The following is an 8132-nucleotide window of genomic DNA, read 5'->3' on the forward strand; positions in this document are numbered from 1 at the left end:
ATAGAGCTTCAAGGAGATTATGTTGAAAAATAAAAAAAAAATTACCCAAAAAAAATTGTTTTTATACTTCATTCTAAGGACTTATTGAACTACCCTCGTAGCTGCAGGGCGTGCCATGCACACCCCGAGCATTTAGCTCACATACTATCTAGTTGTCGGCACTAAGAGTGCTTTATTACCATCTCTGTCACTCATACGGCATTCACCTTAATATCACTCCTCTAAATGCTCCTAGGGAAATTGAGTAAATTGTCGAGAATGGGAGGTGCCGCATATACTGGAACTTTATATTCTCAACAATTGTTTCTGTTGCTCACTCGAGGCCTGACGTGGTTCTTCTTGACTTCGAGAAGCGAACCATGTTCGTTATCGAATTTTCGGTACCAGCTGACAAAAACATCATGGCCAAGGAGAATGAAAAGAAAGAGAGGTATCGAGACCTTATAAGGGAGTTGCAACGATTGTACTCGGAATATTCTGTTAAACTGATCGTCCTTATCATCGGCGCTCTTGGTGGTACCAAGCTTTCACTTGCTAATGACCTAAAAAGCATCCCTGCGTGTCAAGAATATGCTAGAACACTTGCGGGAAAAATGCAGAAGGCGGTTGTCCTTGGGTCGCTCCGTGCTCTTAGGGTGCACGAGGCTTTTGCTTGATCATCGTATTGATTCCTTTACAGGCTGTAAGCACCTACCTCACGGTTGTGAGACGTGGTTGTGGCTGAAATTTTACCGCGATTTCGCTGGAAGCGAGTGCAATTTTTCAGATTAGCACCCGCTCCCGGCAATCGTGCACCTTGGAGTTTTCAAATTCAGAAGAGGAGAAATGGGTTGCGCGCGCATCTCAGTCATCGTCATCTACTATATTCACACGGACATAGCCCTATCATAGCATTGGACCCACGAAGTAGTATAAGAAGACCCTACCCTCGGAAAATTTGGAGGCGTGGATTCGGATTTAGTTAGTTTGTATCGCTCGTAGCGTCTCTTGCGGAAAAATGAGAAACCCTTGGTTATTCACAATACGGCAGTTGTGTCGTCATGGCAACTGATAAACAAAAACAAAGACAGCAGCACTTTTATGGATTTTTGAATAATTTATATTCAAAATTTCTTCGATTTCGCATATTTAAAATCAAACACATGACATTTGGTGTCCAAAATCATCAAAATAACTGTGCTAGGGCAAACGAAGTGACGTTTCTCAAGCCTGTCTTCTTTTTCTTTTTTTCTAACGTAGCTTGTGGGTGCACGCCAATCAATGCAACAGCAAACCACTTTGCATACACAAAAACCTCTCACTTCTATCATACTCAATTTACTTTTACAAGGAAACCGACAAAATGATGACAAGCATGTACGTTGTTTGTTTACAACCGGCTTACTACGCGGACGCCGCCATTTGCAAAACTTGTATTTCAACGCTTTTCCGCAAAAAGCGCTGTGAACGATGCAAACTAACTAAATCCGAATATACGCGTCCAAATTTTACAAAGCCCACATGGGAGTGCGGTCTCCTTGTACTACTTCGTGATTGGACCACATCTCGTTTCAGATCTGGGAGCACTGGTCTCGCTGCGAATTCTCGGCAGCTGAGAAGCACGCCTTTCCTGCAATCATGGAGAATAGACATAAGGAGACCAAACTAGGGTACTATATTAGACAGGAATATGCAACCGCCATTCTGTTTCCTGTACCGTTCGCGGGAAACAGTGCGATAAGCATGTCACATAGTTTAATTAAAATTAAGTTTAGAATATAAGAAAAATTGTCGGCTGCAGTGCTCCGTTTTGTAAAAATAGAAGCGAGGATGGATTTAAACTTTACCGTTTTCCACTAGGGCAAAGAAAAAGACTGTCAATGTAAATCATAAATTGTAGACGCGACAAATGAAAACCGAATTTAAATTCAAGATTATGCGAAATTATTACTAATATTTATCACTATCACAATATAATTCAAATATAAAGGGTCTGAAGATTATGTTCACATGTAATTAAATTGCCTATGAGCATTTTTTTGATATATTTATGCGAAATGAGATCCAGAAGAAACTAAGGTCAGGAACACGTTTTTCTACAGAACGACGCACATTACCCACGCAAATAAAAAGGACGTATGATGTGAAATATAAATAGCTATCATAATAAACTCTTGAAAAAGTATTGTACTAATGTTTTACCTATAGTTTAATATTATTTTATTATTTATTAATGGCAGCTTGCATATCACCATCTAATATAGTACCTTGACCAAACTAGTGGAACTGAAAATGAACACTTTTTTGTTGCTAGAAGTACGCCACGGAGTAATAACAGGCTCAGTCAACTCAATAAGGGAAAATGGCGAAATTTAGAACTTGTTCGCAGGAGGCTGAGAGGCAGCGAGGGGAGTCAAATTAGTTTTCCTGCCCATCGCAGATGGCGCAAATTGGTGTAAAAAGTGCGTGTGCGGAAAATTGTTCGTCATTTGTTACAGTCACGTGTTGTCTGGCGTTGTCACAGTAAAATGATGCACATGTAACACTCAAAGAATAACATAATGGATCGCAAAAGTTGTGCAGTGACTGACTGTGGTTCTAAAAAAGTGCACGATTAGGAAGTGATGGGACACAAGTTTCCAACACGACGTTCTGTAGGTTTGCAGTAGGTGGAGAACACGAACAATGAAGTGCTACAGAAGTTACCGTATGAGACCATAACCATAATTAGGTAAATGAGAAACGTGAAATGAGAAACTGAATGCTAATTATCATTAATTTCTCATTTTGCGTTTCTTGTTTCCTTAGTTTTGTTTTTATTCATCCTTTTTTCTTAAATTATTTTACTAGTCAACACATCTAAGGAAGGACCATGCACATGTATAGCGACCAATGATGCGCACTTCTGTAGTTTTCCTGATCTTCGCAGATGGTGCTGAATTTCGCCATTTATTTCCCGCGTAGTAGATCGAGCCTGGTAATAATACCAACAATGTTAATTTTAGAACAGACATAGATAATAAGAGCATAACCTACAATAGCCTTATTCATGCAACTCAATGATATACAATCTTCTCTTAAACTATCATTTTAAAATTTCTCATTATAATCTAAAATAAATATCCTTTTATCTTGCTTCTCTCTCTCTCTCTCTTCCTTCTCTTCTACATCAATGTACCGTTAGCGCTCCATAATGATGTGCCATGCGCAGTTGATAATAATTAACCACCAAGTCAATGTGAATCAACCTACAGTCTATATGCCGCTTAAATTCCTTGCCGTAATCATTCCGTCTGCTGGACGGTATGTGATAAGTGTGTGTTTTTCAATGTCAACAATAATCTCAATCTTTATTCAAGTCCGTCCAGCAGGCGAAGTCATTTCAGTAACTAACAAATTAAATTTAACATGCAGGTAATAATAATAGAATATACATAATTTTTATTTATATTTTAATTATCGCGACACTCATTTATTTGTACTACTACTCCAATTTGTAATTTTTTTAAAAATATTTCGTACATAACTTTTTAAGAACTGTCACCATGCCTGTCCTTTTTTGAGTCTTTACGTTTACAAAGTACGTATCATGATCACACAGGTGCAAAATTTCGTAGAAAGAAGTATTTAATAGTGATGAGGACTGTTGATGTACAGTCGAAAGGTCTACCATATATGTACTTAGAATCTCTCAGACATAATTTCACTAAACTGACCATTAATTGGCTGAAATTTTGACTTGCATCTACAAGAATGTTTGAACCCAATGCTCCAAGGAAGGGGACATACGCATTCTGATTTGTTATCTCCTTTTCTCCCACAAGAAATAAGCGAGTGAGTGCCGTGTTAAATGACAACTAAATACTGAGGTTATGTTCCTGTAAATATTGTCAATTGAGTTTGTCAATATACGTCCTTATTTATTTATGTGTTTTTGTATAAAATTAAGTTGAAAAATTATGACCTGGAAAGTATGGTTAAGTAATACAGATTTAATGGTAATCATTAAATGCTATAGAATGTGCAGATTGAATAATGTGGCAGTATAACATTAGGTAATATGTTGTGATTGTCAAGCAAAATTCTCGCGAGAGCGCACTGTGCGCATCCCCCTTTTGAGCATTGTGTTTAAACCACGGACCTAGGAATAAGAGGGGACTAGCCACATGCTCCCTAACTATGGCGCGGTGATTGTTCAGAAGTTATAGGGGGGGGGGGTCATCTTGAATTGCAAATTCTGTCCAGGAAATTTGTACAAGAAAGACAGAAATGTTCATAAGCGATAAAAACAATCTTAATTATCGATGATATAGATAAAATAGTAAATGAAAAATTAGAAAATAATGAATAAAGATAAAAATAAATATATGAAATATAAAATTAAATATTCATTATAAAGAAATAATATAAAAAGCAAATCAAAATAAAAAATTAATTGAAAAAATAAGTATGTAATACATAATGTTGAGCTGTATAATGATAAGAAAAAACACCTTTTTTCTTGTCGCAGTATAATTATTTTAATAGCAAAGTATTGAGATAAATACACACAGTTGGAAAAATAATGTAAATATATATACATTATTTACACATATTTTGTGAAGTTTGCCTGAATTGATTTCAAATCACGCAGGCTGAACACAATTTGACACAATTTTTTTTCTTAGAGTAACGAGTATCTAAACTTTTAAAACTCGTGAGGCATTTCTTGAGAAAATTGTCTTCAAAGAAGAAAGAATTATTTGTTAATCAATAATTATTATGCACATGTTATGAGAAAACGAAATGGGACACGAAAGAAAAATTTACCGGAAATTTTGAAAGAAACGCAAGATAGAGAAAATTGCCAAGAGTCTTTTCTTTAGGGCGTTTTAAAAGGAATAACTTAGCTTATTTGTCTTTTTTCTTATCTCGTTTTGTTTCTGGACAAAAGGTAAATTATAGTTTTTTAGTAATAGGTAGTCAGATAATGACAATAGTACCAACATAAAACAAAATCAAAAAACAAATAAACGCCGGCCTTTTTGAGAAAATTAAGTTCCAAAATTTTTAGAGAAATCACCGCCATTTTGTCAGTTTTAAGAAATTTCTACATTTTGTTGTAAAATTCCAAATAGATTGGTGAGAAGTAGCAGGTTGAAAAGAAGTATAATATCTCTTTCAGTTTAGAAAATACAGTATTTTAAATCAAAAATCATAATTGTGTTATGAAATGCGTTCTAAAATTATGTCACACGGTTTTTTAAAGTGCAGTTCCATTTTTATAAATTGCTGTTACCGGTTTATTTTATATTAAACATATATTTAGGCTTATTTATTAAAAAATAAAAATGTTTCTTTTATTTACTTGTGAAACATATCCGTCACACCTTTCTTCTTATTCTTCTTTCTAGTGCAATTTTGGCAAATAGGAACTGTACAATTCACTATTTTTTCTAGTAATGATTTATCACAATTTATAAATTGTTTACATTGCGAAATTTGAAAAAATAAATGCAAACTTGTAGAAAAAGCAATTATCGCAGTTGTACACAATATGTACACTATATGTACAATATGTACAATATATGTACACTATATATACACTTTTTACAATCAAATATGGCTGCCTTCCCTCTGCGAATCAACCCCGCAACGAGATCCCTAGTCCCCTCTTGTTCCTATATCCATGGTTTAAACGCAATAAATGTACAGTTACCGCAGTCAGAATTTATGTACGGAAATCGGTCTCCTTATTATTACTTCGTGAAGTACGCACACAACCATGTGCAAAATCACACTTGCGTATAGTTCAAAACTTCCGAGCGTGGCGTGCCAACCACACTTAAATAAAATATGGCTGCCGATGTGAAGGCGAGTCAAATGTAAATAAATAATGATTGAACAATTAATAGTTTGTGAATAAAGGCAAGGATGTTCAAATTAAAAATTGCTGTATAAAAGCGAAAGTTTCCAACAAGTGTGGTTTCAAGTGTAGTGTACAAGACTTTTAGAGTGGTGTAAGTTCTATGCTTACTGTTTTTGTTACGAAAGCGTAGAATGCCAGTCGCACGCGTAGTGTTGGTGAAATTAAATTAATATTTTCATAAACATACAATCTACCTCTTCCATGGCGAATATTTTTTCATTTCGCAAAATACTGTCTGATTAATAAGTATTTATTTGTTCAAGCGACCTGTCAAATCAAAACCATGGAGGCGGCCATATTTTTTTAAGTGCGGTTGGCACGCCACGCTCGGAAAGTTTTTAACTATACGTAAGTGTGATTTTATACATGTATGTATGCGTACTTATGGCAACAGAAAAGAAACGCGTTTTTGGTCAGAGTCCATGAATTACAGATTGGTCTCCTTATATCTATTCTCCATGCCTGCAATATTCAATTCAAGCATGGCGACGTCAGGTCAATCTTGCCAATGTTGGTTCCCTAGCTACTACGCATGCGTCAGGGCCACGTGCTGGTTAGCCGTAATTGGCGCGCGATTCGAAACTGGTTTGAAAAGCAATTTCTGCAATTAAAATAAATAACTGTTTAAAAATGCATAAGAATGTATACAAATGGTACAAGTTTTGATTTCAGGCAAGATGAAAATGTATAACACGTATATATTCTAATTAACACTGTTAATTTGAATATATACGTGTGATACATTTTTTTCCTTTATGAAATAAAAGTTTATACTATTTTTATACATTCTTGTGTATTATAAAATAATTATTCATTTGAATTGTAGAAATTGTTTTTTAAACCAATTTCGAATTGCGCGCCAACTACGACCAACCAGCGCGTGGCCCTAAAGCATGTGCAGTACCCACAGTAGCTCAGGGTGCCAATTTTTTTTTTCTTCTTGGAACAATGTACATGTACAATGTACAATGTACATGGGTTGGTTACATGCGGATCAAGCGTTTATAAACTGCTAGCTTAGCTAAATGTTAATTTATCTATATGTCCCACTTGGGGGCGCTCGTAGATCTATTGATTAATGAGATTGTTTATAAATTTTCACTAAACCCTGTTGCTAATAATTTAGGTAAGTAATTAGATTGTCTAACGTTTGTTTTTGTAATAGAAAAATCCCGTGTTTGAAACAAAACTATTATCTTCTGTCTCTAGAGATTTTTACATCTAGAATAGTGCGATGCACTCCTTGATAAAATATAGATTTCTATATATGATTTTGAATACATTGTGTATCTGGCGCTGCTTTTTTCTTTTTCCTACTTTTACTAAAGAGTTACTTCTAATATCCTCTTTGGGTTTTGCATTATTGGCTATCTAACCACCAATACCTTTCAACATTCTTTCAGTGGTTATCTTTTATTTCTCGTTTCGGCAAAGCCATTTAGACTCGCAAGGCTGTATTTGTATTCTTACAACCTATATCTGGTTCGTACTCGATCTTTTTGTTGAAGGCATGTCTTTTAACATGGTAAATCTTCGGAATATTTTTTTTATCTTGTATGATTCCTAAACTATCTAGATACGGGAAGGCTTCCCTACCGAAAAGAATATTTGAGTGTATACTAAAAATTCTTTAAGTCAAAGAATCTCAAAGAAATTCTCCGCTGGCACTCAGGTGGATATTTTTAAAGGTCCAGGAAGCTCGTTTAAATTGTCTGAAGGCTTTAAAATATCCTTTCCGAAATTGAAATAAGAATACGATCATAAATAACAAGCAGAGAGGCTATCTCAATAGAGTAGCCGACACTCAAGGGTCCTTTGTTAAGCTTTCGGATTAAAATTTAGAAGTAGATTTTTTTAATTTCATAGCTTAACAGCTAAAAACATAATAATTCGGAATCTATGGGTTTCGATAATTTCAGATATCTAACTTTTTTTTTAATGCTTAAAATTGGAATTCATAGAACTTTTCTCTTAAATGGAATGAGATACGCCAAAAAAGACAACATTTTTGATTTCAACTAGAAAATTGTATATCAGTATATGACTTATAATTATAAATAAGTATAATGAGAAAATTCATCAATTAAAAAAAAGTATTAATAATTTGAAGAGAAATTTAAAACGGGAGAGCGGATTAGCCACGACCCCTTTTTATTGTAAATTCAATGATACAGGCTTAAATAAACACACAAGAGGGGGTATATGTGTGTGTATGTATGTGTGTGTGTGTGTGTGTGTGTGTGTG

The sequence above is a fragment of the Belonocnema kinseyi genome, chromosome 6, assembly GCF_010883055.1.
Source record: "Belonocnema kinseyi isolate 2016_QV_RU_SX_M_011 chromosome 6, B_treatae_v1, whole genome shotgun sequence".
NCBI lineage: Eukaryota > Metazoa > Arthropoda > Insecta > Hymenoptera > Cynipidae > Belonocnema > Belonocnema kinseyi.